At 41.6% G+C, this 16626-nt stretch overlaps 1 long non-coding RNA gene across 1 annotated transcript; it reads right to left on the minus strand.

Annotated features, from left to right (window-relative positions):
• Positions 1-6776: 6776 nt before the first annotated feature.
• On the minus strand, positions 6777-15585 carry LOC125316899. The gene is made up of 2 exons (XR_007199894.1): positions 12917-15585; positions 6777-10455 (listed from the first exon to the last, which is right to left on the minus strand). It is a non-coding gene; the product is annotated as an uncharacterized LOC125316899 (long non-coding RNA).
• Between the last annotated feature and the right edge of the window lie 1041 nt (positions 15586-16626).

Consider the following 16626-nt stretch of genomic DNA (forward strand, 5'->3'; position numbering starts at 1 on the left):
CCTCACTCTTGCAGAAAGCTGGTGAGTCAAACCAAGCATGTAGCCAAGGAGCTCTCACAGAGAACTTTATTGCCAAGGTGAAACTGACCGATTTTTCTCTTCTCTGTGTCTCTGAAACTTACTGGCACTTAACCAAATTTCAGGCTCCTTATCTTTGTCAAAGCTGATGAAACAGGCAGATTTGAGAAGTATTGGGTGGCAATAACTCACTGACAGACAGAAATGCAGTTCTACAAACTTTGCCATACTGGAAATAAGACTTAAAAAATCCTGTCTCCTAACTTACTTGTTATTACCAAGGTCACTACAAAACAAGATAAAAAATAAAGATAAAGCAAAAAAGTCTGAAGAAGCTATGTTAGGTGTTTCCCTCTGTATTTCAAGTGACCAAAATCTGTCCTGTTTACAAGAAAATGTATTTGTTAGGATGTTTAGGCTGCACCCCTGAGAGCAGACAAAGCATGATTCTGTCTGGTGATGAAAACTATGAGTAACATTGCAAAATGCATCAATTCTCCATCCAGATTGTCAAAATTTAGCTGCCCTAAACAGTAGCAGCCAAATGTGTATTTTGATAATGGTAATTCCTTCATACAAGAACGATATCAAAGCTCTTCATAGATCTTTTGTGCTCACGATAAATTATCTTCCCATTTACAGATATTTGAGCATTTACTTATGGAGCTAATTGTGAGCGAGAACAGTCATGAATGATATACTTCAACATACTTTCAATGTATCTAAACAATGTCTTTGGTGAAAGGAGTAAGACTGCTGGGAAGCACCTGTTTCCTCATCAAATTAAACATGATTATATTTCTGTTTCACAAGGACTCCATTTAGTTGTTCAGTCCATCAAAATACATGAACAACTAGTGTAAATACCTTCCAAAGTGAACGACCCAAAAAGCAAGCAATTTGGCATCCTGCTAAAACCTCCAGTATTATCCAAATTCCTACGTTTAGCTTCTCCCCAGCCCCTGTTGAAAACTTCATGGTACATGTAGGCTTTTCAGAATGAAAATAATTGTCAGAGTCAAGGAAACATGGAAATTTGTCCCATGCCTTCTCCATTTTGAAACTGCAGTATGTGAAAAGGTGAATTGTCATGAAGATCATTACTTAATAAATTGACCTCCTTCTTCATTTTTACTAAATGGTATCTGTAAAGTTTAGCCATTTTTTCCCTACAGAGCACTTGATGTGATAGCACTAATGAAAATGAAAATTTAGTATTAGCTATGTGGCTGTTTTGAAGACCTGGTTCCAACCCAAGGAATCCTCTATTCCACCCAGTGTAGCTGTTTGAAATGCTCATGTCCTGGAACACTCTGACAACTGCTTCAGCAAACAAAGCAGATCAGTCCCTTCTTCTGCAGGAAAAAGGCAAGAATAGTGCTGGAAAACAATACTGGAAGGAAAGGAGAGAGAAGTCCTCACTGATTGATTATGCTTGTGCTCAGCCCTGAATCATTTCCAGTTCCCCAGCTCTCCCTAGGCCAACAGGCTTAATGTTATGCCAGCCCCTAAGACTGCAAATCTAAATGATGTTAAAACTGCCATCCAGATTTTAAGGCCCAGATCTCTCTGCCTGCCTTTTAAAAGCTTGGGATGGAGGGAATGCTTTGCTGCCTATCAGGCTAAAATTCAGAGGAGACAGGCAGTGCTGTGTTCAGCCCAGGAGCCACAGTTCTATGTGATGGCCTGTGATCCAGCTGTCTGCTTGTAAATGAAAACATCAAAGAGCCCCTTTCACCAGGCTAAAACTGAAGAAAATAATTTTACAGAATATATATATACACAAGTAGACAGGAATGTAGGCCAATAGTATTAATAATTACTGACTAAGGTCTTTGACCCAGTATCATGGGGGAAGAGGTAGAAGCTCAGTATAGTCCATTAATCCACCCAGGCAGAATACTCATGGCTGCAATATTGAATTAGCTTTCTCTCTGACCTAGATTAAACTGGGGAAGAAACATTTCAGGCCAGAAGAATTACCGTTAGGATTTAGCACTGCCAGATCATCCAAGAACTACTTAATTTTCAATTAAATAAGAAAATTCTGCACTTATTTAGTATGTTTCACCTTTTTGGTTCCAAAATATTTTGCAAAGTCAGCAACTGCCGGGATAACTTTGGCTCAGGGAACACTTCACTTGTTGCAGTGGCAAAGTCCACTTTACACCCCCACGTTGCTTTGAAAGTGATCTCTCCCTAAACCTCTGTGATATAAAGTTCTCCCTTTACCGAGATTCCACTGGTCACTGACTCTCTCCCCCCTCCTATCCCTTCTCCCATTGGCTCCTGTTGTGTCACTCACCCTTGCCTCTGCCCCCTAGCCCTCAGACATTGGCTTCTGAGGCCGTCTCTGGGACCCTTTGGGTTAAAACCACGTGTGCCTTTCGTTCTTGGTTCTTTGTCCCTGCTTCCTTCGAGTGTGTTGGTTTCATTAAATGCCTTGGAATCGCATGCAGAGAGCCCCTCTCGCCTCTCTTGTCTCCGGTTCGTGCACAGACTGTGGGTGTGAGCGGCTGTTCGCGACCACCTGCGAAGGTGAGACTGTGTGCACGCGTGGGTGCTGGCAGAGCGCCGCCTGAGCCGTCCATGAGGGACCCTGTGGAATAAACACGGCGTCGATCCACTGACACCGTCTTTTCATATTCGCTCATGACTGAAATCGGGTGGTGTGTTGTATAAAGGCAAGATACCATAAACTATGCTTTCTCTCTTCCTACCCAGAAGCACAGAGGGGTGCTACATAGGTGGGATGGAGCCACTCAAGCTAGATGCCAGCCACAACACATTCTCATGGTGAGCACACACAATTTTTAATGCTTTTTTTCATCAAGCATTTAGGTAGGACGTACAGCAAGCAAGGGACTACCAGGTCAGCTTCACCCCATCTAGCACTCGAAGCCTGGTCCTCCATCTCTGAGGAAAGCCGTCTCTGGAGGATCCAGAAGTTGAATTGCTGTCCCCAGGGTTGTCATGCAATGATTTGCCCTGAAAAATGGTTTCTGTCGATGTCCTTTCAGGTACTGATTAACTTGTGACCCAAACTATAAACTAGAAATCTATTGCAGAACTGCTTTCACTCTGTCTATTCTGGTTACAGGTACTACTTTTATCAAGACAATTGTCTAATCTTTTCCTAGCTCCTGTTCAGTCATTTAAAATAATCAAGCCCTGTACCTTGGGATATCTGGTCTATCCCTCTGCAGAAAGTTTTGTTGCAGAGACAAGTAAAATTTGGATTTCTACATATTCCCTCAATATATGCTGTCCATATTGCTTTATCATGAGGGGAACAAGAAGTCCAATCTATAGAAATTTTGATAAAGCATTTCTGTTCATAGGATCAAGGATTTCAGTCTTTAGGCTGTATACTTCATATCTATTCCTAAATGTTTGAGTGTCCCTCAAGTCTGATTGCTTTGGCATCCATATTACCTGTAGACTTAGAGCATTGCAGAATGTGCTGGACTTCCTACAGTTGTGGAGTAATTCACTGTTTATTTCATGTCAACCATCTGCTCAGACCTCATTTTTCTCTCACATGCAGCCTGGTTGAAATCAGAATTGACAGAATCAATATCTGTGGTAAAAAACAGAGACATCAAAAAAAGAGTTAAAAATGCAGGGATTTTGAAGGCAGCACAGAGTTGGTCTGTTTTCCTGCCAGCTACCTAAGTTTCCACAGCATTTGAGTTGTACTCCTCAAAAATGTATCTACCAAAACATCCAAGCATATTTTGTTCCTGACTTTTTTGTCTGTGTAAGGAAAAGTGGCTTTAGAATAACAGCTCTATATATCTTTCTGAGGTATATACCTGACTTAAGCAGAAAACAAATGTCTGTGTATTGACTGGAAGGAGATTAAATTGCATCTGCTCTAGAAATAATGCTAAACACATAACTCATAATGGGAGGCTGCCTGAAGCCCCTCTGTCTTCCATCACTCTCACGACAGACTCCCACTTTCCTTCGAGCTGGGTGGCTTTGACTAAGGAGGGTTATTCTTGGTGTGCTCCTTCAAGCTCCTTGTGCTACCCATGGTGAACCTTCTCCAAGGTACAGGCAGAGCCAAATCCATCAGGACATTACCATACAGCTGGTGGGTTCACAAGCCAGGATACAAGCATGTGCCAAGAGAAGCATTTTAAGAAATGAATATGTCTCTCCTATAATTTTCTGAAGTCAGAATGTAGCTTGTAGGGCTGTGCACTGGAACTGCCTCTTGCACTGGTATCTAACCACGGTGTCTCTTCAGCTGTTCCCTGTATCACTGGCTATGGGGATTTTTCTTTACAGGGAATAGGTTCAGCCAACCTTTATAAACAGGAATGCTTTGGTTGGGTTAATTCATTGCCATATGAAAAATACAGACATTTCAGAGCTGAGTCAAGAGTTCTGTCACCTGTCTATGACAGGGAGAAGGTTGCATCACATCTCTGTTACCCAGCACCATGAAGATATGCCACCAAGTTAGATGGGAAGAGGAACTGTGTTGAGTGGAGGCCTCTTCTCATGAACAACATATTTCTGTCTGTGCCACTTCACACAGATATTAAAGATTCCTAATCAACTTGAAAGCTCCAGTGCACGTTTAAATGGGTTTAAACTCATTTCATCAGTTAGAGCTATGGTCCGTGCTGCACACCTGACTGCTATGGGCCTACATGTGGTGCTGGCAATGGTTGTGTGCACAAGATTTGTCCCAGCAATGTTACAGAAAGAGCAAAGGTGGCACAAATCATTTCAGAGAGTATAGTTTTCGTTATTTTTGAGGACGAGTCACATCTTACCAAGAAATGGGCAATAAAGTGTGTGCTTCAGTTACGGCCTTGAAGCTTGAAGCTGCCTTTATGCCTGCACATAAAATAGGCAAGTGCTGAATATGGGGGGAGGGTACTTGTTTGGTCAAGTAGCAAAAGAAAAATGTTCCCAGCTGAAAAAAAAAAAGCAGAAAATAAAATAGCAGGCATCAGCTTCCAGGTTTTTCAAGCTGTCTGTTTCTGTTGTTGAATCAAGAAAGAGAAGGGACCTTTTATTGTTTTTAAACTCATTCCTTGATCTTTCTGCTGTGTAACAGGAAAGGCAGGAGAGTAGCACGATTAAACAGACCAAGTCAGAAAAATGCATCAAACTAGAATACAAAAAGCCCTTGGCTAGCTAGAAATCTCAAGGGCTTTTATGGGTAGAAGAGCCACAGTTTTCATACAGCAAATTCCAAATGAAACTATATCCTTGTCTGAGTGGGTGAAAAGCCCATCATGTATATGAGAACAGTATCTAATCATTCTATACTAAACCCATTAATAAAAATCATTAGTAGCTATTTCCAATTTAGATGGAAATTGCATGTTTGATGGGTTATCACTAGTTTAATTTGTGATGAATCCAGCAACTACTGGGCTGTAATGACCTGAACCTGGATAAACTCCTGAAGGATGCCATGGGATTATTAAAGACACTTTAAAACTCTTTTCTGACAGAGTTTCATGCTCCTTCTGAGTTTACCAACAAATACTGACAAAAACATCATTCTGTGACCTTATTAGTATTTTTAGTTGTTGAAGTTCAGTGCCACTAGGATGGGATATTTATAGCAACATCAGAAATACTAAAGTTGTGCTTACAGTGAAACTAGAAATGCAAACTTTCCTATTCACAACACCTTTGCTCTTTACAACATAGTTAGTGTCATATCCCATTCAGAAATTTAAAATGTCTCCTGGTTTCATTCTTTTCTATGTAAGAATTTATATCACCTTCCCTACCCCTCTGCTGACATTGTTTTATAACAATTCATATTCCTTTACAACTCCTGTTGATCCATGAAGAAATACTGAACAAGACTTGGTTTAGGTTCAATAAATAATTCTCTTGTAATTTTTGCTACTTCTTATCATTTTATCATAAAACTCTTAATACCTGGTGTTTTACTTAAAACTAGACCTTCTGAAATCACATGATGATGTGAACACTTCTGCTTTAAAAAAAAAAGTGTCTCCCCAACAAATTTAAGTAAATAAAACAATGAAAAAAAATCATATGATGGACTTTGGAGCTTGGTTTACAATTGAAATTTTAAGAAGGGGATCTTTTCCCATGCTAGTTAAATAACCATTTGTATTAATAAAAATAAAACAAAAATCCTATTTTCCTTAGGGGCATTTGGAAAAGAAACTACTTTTGTTGTCTTTGTAAACCACAACAATTTTTACTTTGACCTTAATTTTTGACTGCCCATCCTGTTCGTAATAGCTCAACCCCTGCTAACACTCACCATAGGGAGGTCTATAATAGAAACTTATTGGCATCCTCAAGGCTATTTTCAGCTCAAGGTGAAGTAGGATGTCTCAATATTCATTACAATAACACCCTGCTAGGTTTGAGTCTTAGTAGTTTATAAAACACTTATATCTTGAGGTGAAAGGTGATATACACTTCCTAAATATTATTATTGAGATGATCATCTTTTACGTCATCATTTCCTATTTTAGAAAGAAACAGCATGAAAAGGCTGTTTAGTGAGCATGTTAAGCTCACACATGACAAATACTGGTTGATTCACTCCCCAAAGCATTTTGTGATAGCACCAGGTACACACCTTTCTGTAACAGCTACATTGAAATACTGACTGTCCACCTACTGGTCTGAAGAACCAGTTTATAAAATTAACTGTAGAGGCAAAGCAGTAAAAAAAATCAATAAATTCCTCGATACTTCTCATATGAAATGATCAATGAATGAGCCAAAGGAAATCAGTCTTCCAAGAAAATATTTAATGGGGTCAAAATAAGAACTGCAACTACAGCGGTAAGTAAAGTCTAAGTCAGTTTTGATTCATGTCCCTGTACCCTAAATACACTCAGGTTGTAAATAGAACAAGGGAGGGAAGAAAGGTCCAGGGTACTTTCTGTATCTCTGAACTCATGCCCATACCTTGGCACAAACAAAAGGTCACATTACCCAATCTCCTTACATGTGCTACTGCTTGTGTCCTACAGCTGCTAAGAGCCTGAATGTGTGCTAATAATAACCACACAATCCAACCTCTCTCAGTGAGACATGGAGGAAAAGTGTTAAGTACCATACTACAAGGCCCAGCAAACTCAGAAGAAAAATGAGCTTAGCCAGTCAAACTCAGGCATGGTCACCCCATTTGGTATCAAGAGCAGTGGGCAGCATCAAATCAAAGAGCTTGTCTGCCGTAAACGGGTGAAATGCTGCCAATAAGAGTTTTCAACATCCTTTTTTCTGATGCCATGTTTTCCACTTGATTCCCTTTTGCATGGGCAGCCCACCCTCCTGGGATGTGATTGCAGTGGGAATTCCCAGGGTGAGAGGTCTCCTGGAATACTGAAGAAAATGTATCATTCCTGAGGTCTTCATGGTGGGCAAGCCATGCTGATATAGCAGTGTGCCCAGCTCACCCCACTGGCCTTCAGGCAAAGAAATTATGTAGTTCTGCTCCAGAACCCAGCCACAGTGGTTTGCTGCTTCAGGGCATTTTGCTTGGTGTTGGACACCTTCCCAGTGAGTGCAGCCATCAACAGACAGGCAGAGCCACGTGGTGTGCCTGGCTGCAGTGCATCATTATTTTGAGCAGAGATAACAGCCCAGGTCCATGACATGGATTTCTCTTTCCATTGCAGAATAAAAAATGAAATATCTCCTGGCACTGCTTCCTCCTCCATCTTGGGCTCTCAGTGCACATTACCATGGCACTGCAGCACTGGCAGGTGAGGACAAGCACAGTGTGTGAAGCTAAAGCCTAAGAAAACTTGTTATTCCATCTCTGATAACAGCCAGCGGGCTATTAAGACAAAGAAGGCTAGACAACCAGAATGTAACACTGTCCTGGAGACCTCCAAGGAATTGCTGCTCAGGGACTTCAGGAGCTGAGAGTAAGGCTTGTTATTCCCATTTCTCCCATCTTCAAGGAAACACTTGTCCAGTCCCAGAGTGTCACTCTGCAGTGAGAGTCCCACCAGTCAGCCATGTGTTGCAGACAGTAATCTCATGTTTCTTTTGAACCCTCTATGCAGTGCTCCTCGTTTGTGCTGTGAAGCCAACTCACCTTTTCTTTCTTATTTACTTCTTCTGTTCGACCCATGATTTTAGACTTCTGTCACAAACCCAGCAGAGGCACAGATAATCAAGGAAGTGACATTGACACCAGTGATGTCCATGTGCTAGTGACCACAGGGACAACAAAATGTTTTTGAAAGCTTTGGGCAAGGATATCTTCCTCCAAGCTGACATACTCATCCTGGCAGTGTTGCAGTGCTGAATGCTTCCTAAAATCTTCCATACTGTCACTTCCTTGGAAAATGAAGAAATATATCAAATATAACAACTGCCCTACAGCAGGAAAAGAGTATGTTATTAAAGGAGCAGATGCTGGGTGCTCACAGTGTGAGCCTCTGGCAATTTAAATGACCAACAGAAAGGTTGTATGAACAGGATGGAAACTGCCCAGAAAACATTTCTGTTATCAATGGACACCGTGTTTTACACGCTGTTTGAGCAGCCAAGAGAGATGTGCCATTGCTGGGGACCTGGGGATGAGCCATCTGCTGATTCCCAGCAGCCATCTGAGGGGCAGGCACAAGTTAACCAGCAGAGGTGCTGGCAGTACCAGAACAGTCTGCACCACACAGTCTGACACAGCTGCTCTACTATGCCAGGATGGGCTGTGTGACCTGAGAGAAACACAGTGCAGGTATGAATTTTTGGATGTGCAATGGAGAGTATGATGGATATGCCTTGTGGGGATACAGCCTGGCAGACAGTTGTGTAATAGAACCTGTGGCTGCCCACCACCACCATGTTGTAATTACTGTCCCTCAACAACCCGCTCTCTCCAAGATCTCCAGAGATTTGTGTAGGAAAAGTCCCTTGAGCCATGACAGGAACAGGGCAGCTCTGTGTATGCACATCCAGGCTGTGAGCAAACATCAGCTGGGTGAAAAGTTCAGGAGACTTTTTCCACAGGAGCTGAAAATTGTCAAAGCAGAGTTAAGCCACAACCTTTACAAATGACAAAAAGCTGTAATCCTGGCCCAGTTATGCCCCTTCAGCAAACCAAGCAAGTGCTGGTTTGGCTGTTTTCAGAATCAAATTGTAACACCGAAATAGTGTATTACAAACACTCATGTCCAAGAACTTTGCAACACTGTTTTCTACAAACTCTTGTTGTCTGGATGCCCACTTATTGGTTGTTCACAAATCCTTCTCTGATTGCAGCTTATTTCTTTGTTAGCAGGAAGATACTGTTACCATAGCTACGCTAAATGCTTCAGTACTGCACATAGCTTGCCATCAGGGAAAGTTGATTTATTCATTTGAAATGGGGTTTGTTGGATTGCATTCTCACAAAAGCCTGTTTTTTTAATGTTACAAAGCTGACTACAAAGTACTGATGGGGGAACACATTTTAGGTCCTCTCTTCTGGTTTTACATCATCAGTTCTCCATTGTGCCGTTCAGGTCATGCTCTTAAAATTAGTGAGTTATTTCAACAGCAGAATTCCTTTTTTCACTGCCAATGCACTGGCATCTGCCATCTCAGTGAGGAAAGAAAGTGAATTGTTGGAGGCTCTGAAAAACAAAATCAGTGGATTCAGTGACCCCTGACCTTGCCTCTGAAGGTAATTCGTCAGTGAGGTCTTGGCTCTCTGATGGTTTGCATCACCTCCTTCCAGCCAATTCTGATGGCTTTACCTGGTCTTCCTGAGAAGTGATTGTGTCACTGAAACACTGTTCTTCTCCCGAGTGCATGCAAAGGTGAGTGCACGCAAAGAGCAGGAGGCACTTTGAGGGACTGGGACATTTCCAGGCACTGCAGCTTCTGAGCAGGAGGGTTCAAATGTGAGCATGTGAGGCACATGGATTGTGGCTGAAGGAAGGCAAGTGTGGGTACTTAAGCAACCAACCACACTTGGGGTTAGCAGGAGGCACATTTTACCCAGCAAATGGGTTTAACATCCCTTGGCAGCACTTCAGTGTGCTGAAAACTCTTTTCCACAAGATGGCCCAAGCCCTGGCTGTTCTCTCAATTGTACTGTAAGGAGAACAGACCAGGCCAGGGCAATGAGGCTGTTAGTAGCTGAGACCATTCAGAAGATGAATCCCCACTGTTGCTCTAAGCTCATCCTCAGACACTCCAATCACACCAGACCCATGTACCATTCTGGAGTGGGACCCATGACAAACATGGGCAGCCAGTGACCGGCAGCGCTGCCTCACTCACACACAACACGAGTGAGGGCTCCAACAGCTTTTGGCTGCTTCAGTCATGTAAGAGGAAAGGAAACTCAGTTTTCATTCTCACAACTCTTCTTGGAGAAAATTCCTTGTAGACCAGACTGGTACCCGGGCCAGAGAGACATGGTCACCCGGGAGGATCTGTTTAGGTTGGTCCCTCCAGCTCTGTAGGACAGATCTGTAACAGCATGAAGGTTATGAAAATTTGTCAGCATCAGCCTGAAGTCACACAAAAAATCTGACATTACTGCAGTACCTTTCCACAAGGGGACTAGAAGATCAGGGGTTGGACTAGACAAACTCCAGAGGTCCCTTCCAACCCTAACTATTCTGCGATTAATATAACCAGAACCTGGGTCTACCTTGTATTTACAGTTCCACATGATGCTCCAGCCAGTTCCTTTTATTGTAAAATTTAAAACTAATTACTGTGGTTAAATCCACACTTCAATATGGGTAGAACCAGTGGTCAAATCAATCGTATTTATGTTTACAAGGTTTTATCACCTGAAGGCCCTTGGCTAAGGCAATTAGCCCATAGGAGCATGTGACAGCATTTGAGGTTCTCTGAACAACCAGTGAGCTGAATTGTCTGGCTAACAATTAATTAGTTGGGGATCCCTTTGGAGGTAACTACCTTCTACTGCCTATTAAGACAACACCTGACAAGATTATTTACCACCTCATTACACTGCTTTGTCTAATTCAGCTGCTCTGTTTTCCACATTAAGCACTATTAGAAAACATCTACTTTGTGTCATCAGCAGGCTAAACGATATCCAGGGGCTTCCAGCAACAGTGTGGAAGGATGATAAAATATTGAACAACTCCAAACCACACACCACTATCAAGGTACATAAGGCCACATTTTGGCCAAGCGCCACAGCCACTGCCGGGCATCTGAGGATATTAATAACAGATTTAACTGTCCCTAGAAGGGATTAGCCTGGAAGGGAAATGAACCCCCAAGCCATGCTTTCATGAACAACAAATATCTTATACAGTTGCCTTCTCATCTTAGGGATAAAAAAGTCATTTTTAGATGAAGACAATAATTCCAAATCTTGGAGGCTTGAAACTGCATGTCAAAAAAAAGTTTGATGACAGTGGAAAGTATTTTGATGTCATATTCTGTTTACCAAAAATATTAGCCTAAATAATTAAAAGCCATATTGAGCCATAAATAGCATAATTTTGGGTTAAAAATATCACTAGGTATTTTAAAATTGGAACACCTGACAAGGCCAATGTTCTTCAGGGAAGAACTTCAGTTTTTATGAGTATTAATTTTTTTAGCTGTTTATTTATTCAAATTCTAAATATATACATCTTCTGTAAATCAATAATGACCTTCACTAAAGAATTGCTCTTAGATTCTTCAGACATAGGAACAAAGCACCTACATAAGCTATCTGGGGAATGTTTTAGAACAAAATCTGTTTTACCCTATTTGTATTATGTGTTTGGAGATATTTAATGTGCACAAACAGCACAGACATTTATCTTCATAATGTGGTTGTACATTTTGATCAATCACATTTTATTCAATGCTTATAAAAAGTGAAATATAGAGCATTCTTTAAAAGTCCCAGCAGCCAATATTTCTATTTCTATCCAGTTTACATTAACTTTATAAAGACTAATTAGTTTCCACTCAAGGATTAAGGGAAGTAAGCTCATTAGTTTGTAGGTGTATACATACCACATAGCAGCATGCTGATCCTCCATTTGGATCAGAAGCTTTGAGCAAGCCACTGCCTTAAAAAAAGGCCAATATGACAACTGATATTTTTGTAGTCAGAAGTGCTAAGTTTCATTGTGGCTCATGAGGCATTCAGAAAGCATACATATTTCTCTCCAGCTCTTCATTGAGTTCCACATGCATTCTGGGACTGCAAGGCAAGTACGCAATGCTGCCAATGTTATATTGTTATTTCATGGCTAGAACAGAGAAGTTGTTTGGCATCTTAAGATGCATAACTGTACTGAGGCAGAGCTTCATTTGCATTTAAGCAACTTTTTTTTTACATACTTTGGCTATTTAATGCAAATCTACAGTAGCTGAAATATGAACGTTATTCTGTTTCCACTGAACTCCCTGCCAAACTCCTGCAGGCAGTGCTGGGAATGTAGTTCAGAGAGTTTGGTTCTGAGTGCCAGTTTTACATTTGATGCAGGAAAGTGCTTCTGATCAGAAGGTTTTGACAAAAACACCCAACCAAAAACAAACCAACAAAATTTTTCACATGGCCAGCTAAATGGATGGACTCCACTTGTAAGTGAATAGTGGCCTCAGAGGTTAGCAAACAAAACTGGGGCTGTGTTTGGGCTCTGAAACTTGGGTGTGAGGTAAACTAGCACAGCTCAGTTTTCTCTTGTCTCAGAGACTGGCAAATCATCACTCACCTTCTCAGATGTGCTGTGAAGTTGAATTACTCAAGATAATTTTTCTAGTCCTAAGAAGCCCTAAGGTGTTGTTAATGATTATTCCCACAGTACTGCCAATCACCATAAACCTCTTCTGGATCACAATCTAGGCAAGACCAAGACAGGTATTTCTGAACTTAGAACTTATTAGAGTAACTTATCATACATCCTTCATCACATTAGTTAGATCCAGATTGCAGGAGATAGTTCACCTTGTCAGGATATAAATGACTAAAGTCAATGTTGAAAATGGGACTGTGAAGTTACTCATCGCAAGCCTGAATGAAGAGAAACCATCTCAGTTCTGTGCTTTGCCAAGCAGGACAACTGTAATCTATCCACTGGGGGAAAAAAAGAGCGAAAAAAAGAAAAAAGAAAATAAATAATGCATCCAAAGAACTTTGCGAGTTTAAAGCAGATATAAAATGTATCATCTGTTAGGGTTAAATAGAAAAGGCATTTCTTTGGCTGAGGGCTACTGGAGACAATGTCTGAGAGAGAATTCAGGGCACAGACAGACATACAGAGAAAAGCACAGGGGTTTCTTTTCCTATTGGTGAATTTATGAAGGATACTTATTCTGCATCAGACAGGACAGTTATAGCAGCTGGAAACTTCCATAATGGCCCCGGGTCCACAAACTGTGGCTTTTGTCACCTTCAGGTGCCACATTTGAATGGTGACTGTGAATCTGCAACAGCCTGAGGAGCCTCAACCTCAAATGCAAAAGCATCAGTAGTTAGACCAGGACAGACTGAGATGGCGTTCCCAAGTCACCCTCTACAAAATCAGTTTTACTTCTCTTTGAAAACTTCTACAGGACATGGTCATTGCCCAGTCAATACCCAAGTTACCCTGCTTAATAAAGAAAATAATTTTCTTTATTCCAAAATCAGAGCCAGCTTTCCATCTTCCTTGGATATGGAAATTCCATATGTACTACAAAACTTACTCTGACTTCATTAAGGAGAAGATCATAAGGTGCTGTGTTTTCTTAGGGAAACATTCGATTGTTTATTGAAGTAAGAGAATATTTTGTGTGTTAGAGCCTCTCTGACAGAGCTTGCACGGTGCATACCATAATTTATAGGCTTCTTGGAAAGGGATGGTAAGCATTATTCCAGAAATGTGAAATGAGACAAATCAATGGAAATGAGCAAACTAATAGCCCGCATAGGTGTCAGTAAATTGCTTGATTTCCTTGGCTTTTAATGAGATTATCTAATGAACAGCATTTCTCTTTAACTGCCTACTAAACAACCAATGATTATGAACTGATTTTTTTACTTAACTGGTTATTTCAAATAAAATGATCCAGTTCCTTGCTTTAAAAACACAGTGCTGTTTTGCCCTGGTGTCTGCACATCAGTGATGGGACCAGCTTTGGGCCATGGTGGCTCACGTTTACCAGCCAGCCCATTGTTTGAATGGGTCTCTTAAGAATATGAATTCAACAGCAGCAGTGATAAAACTTCAATGCAATTTCAAGGAAAATACTGCCCATTATTGCTCGCAGCATCTTTGCTGTCTGGTTTAACTCAGTTCAATTCACAAGTATAAATAATAATTTTGATCAGCCTCTTGCTGCCCTTTCAATCAGTTACACATCGGGGCCACACAGACATAGCTACATTATCTTACCTCCCACATAGCAAAGGCACAGCAGAGAGATCTTGTCCTGTACATGGGATGAATCTTTGCTGCACTGGTGCTGGGGAAGCCCATAAGCTCTGAGCACACTCAGATGTAAGGCACTGCTTATTCCCTGTGAGATGCAGCACAAGTCCTCAAGGTCCTTGAAGATCTCCCAGCTGGAAGTGGCCCAGCACAGAGCATGGCAAGGGAGAGACTGGATCGTGCTGCACTTGTGCAAACACTCCCTGCGAAGGCAGGCACCATTGTTTGGGTGGGGAGGGCTGGGGGGAGCTGGGACCAGCCCCACTGGCTCTGCAGAAACACAGTTCCTTCATCCCCTCCCAGTAATGGACGTGCCCTGGGGCAAGACCTGCTGTTTTCTGGTTCTTTGCTCTGCGGCAAATTTTAAAAAAAAATCTCATTTGCAGCAAAACCTTTGGCCTTCTAAAGTGACTGCTGATGCTCCATGAAAGGCAGAGCTTGGTAGCTGAATCTGTCACCACTCCTAAGGGGAGCTTTTGGCCCCTTGAGAACTAATCTGATGACCTGAGATCTATAATTGCTGCTCCCTTAAGCTCCAGCAGATAACCCTGTGCATAAATCACCACAGCAATCCAAACACCAGAAAAGCGCTGCTTGTTTTTTTTCCCGCCCTCTAACAGCTCTCCTCGCTTCTCAGCATGATATGCAGAGAGGAGGAACAGGAAGGTCAGGGCAGGCTAGCAGAAATTGTTTTTGTAGGCATTTTGGCAAAAAAGGTTCTCATTACTAAGCTATACAACAAAAAGACAGTTGCATTTGTATATTTAAAGTGTTAAATATAACATCTGGTGTCTCACCGAGAGCTGTAAGGACTGCTGTGGTTCCCCTACTATTGTTTGAAAGAACGCATTCCTTCACAAAAAGCCAACAAGTTTATCTGACTGATGGAGAGAGTCCAGGCTGTCTCTCCTGTAAGGCAGAGGCAGGAATCACTCTATTGCTGCAGTGGGGTTTGTGCCACAAGGGCAGCAGCTGCAAAGAAAGCAAAAACAGTGATAGTAGGTCTGGCTAATCACTGCACTGATTTACTTTTCTTATTAGGAAAATCCCTTCTCAGTCACACCAAAAAGCATCAGAAAGCCCTTTCCTCAGGCCCTTGTGGTGCTCACCTCCTGCTCCAGCCTCTGGGAAGCAAGGGCATTGGCATCTGTTACCATCACACTCTCCTTTACTCAGTTTGATGCCTTAGGTTTTAACTTTTATATTTTTTAAATCCTGTACTGCCTAGTGTGTAACTCTGAAGTTTCTTGTAGCCTGTTAACTTCTGCTCTCTAATGCTAGGTAGACATAACAAAGCCTCTCTGGGCCTGCTCTCCAAGGACACTCAGACTGTCCTAGGCCCAAAATGTAAACCAAAGCCTCTGAAGGGGGGGCAGGCTTGGGGAAACTACATCATTGACTGAAGCCTTAATTGGAGAATTAACCCTGATATGCAAATGACCCAAACTTATAAAAGTGTGAAGAACTCGTGACGTGTTGTCTATCTTGGGGTCCATTTTTGCAGTAGCCTCTGGCTCCCCAGGGTGTACATTTGAAGGCCCTTCAAATAAATACCTACCTTTATTCCCTTATTCTTGTCTAGTCTCTGTTTTAGGTGGCCTCTTCAGGCATCAAGTTCACTGAGTTCAAGGAATCCAAACACATATCAACTCACAGCTCCAAAATCCCTCCCAGGCACATAAGTGTCAAATGCTCTGAAGTTTCAATCTGCTGTGGATTGTATTTGACTCAAGCTGCCACTGGCTGATAAGGACCTCAACAGTTGAGTTACTGCAGAACATTCAATTCTGTTTTAAGAGATCTTTTCCAGAATAATTCTGTCATTTCTGAGTGGCCAATAACACTAGAAGATTCCAGTGTTTGAAAGCTTGTTTTAGACAGGTTGCCAGTTCCTGAAGTGTAAACCACCTGGATTAATTTTTAACCACTTTCATTCCAAGAATGTGGAGGTAAGTGGTTCCTAAATCACTAAATCAAGTTCAATTCATAAACAAGTGGTAACAAGTGTTCCTAGCTACTTTCATGAGGATGAAAGAGAGATTCAAAACTGCCTCTTTTTCTTTTTTTTTTTTTTCCCCTAAGGGCTTGTGTGTTGCATGGGAAGCACATATTTACCCTATTTACAAAGACAGTTTGTTCACTGTCCCAGTCTTCATGTAGTCTCTCTTGTTAGCCTAAACAGACACATTCAATTTAATTCAATGCATGGAGAAAGCTCAGGGAATAGAATCAAAACAGTAACAGG

This window comes from Corvus hawaiiensis, chromosome 26, assembly GCF_020740725.1.
Source record: "Corvus hawaiiensis isolate bCorHaw1 chromosome 26, bCorHaw1.pri.cur, whole genome shotgun sequence".
In the NCBI taxonomy this organism is placed as follows: domain Eukaryota; kingdom Metazoa; phylum Chordata; class Aves; order Passeriformes; family Corvidae; genus Corvus; species Corvus hawaiiensis.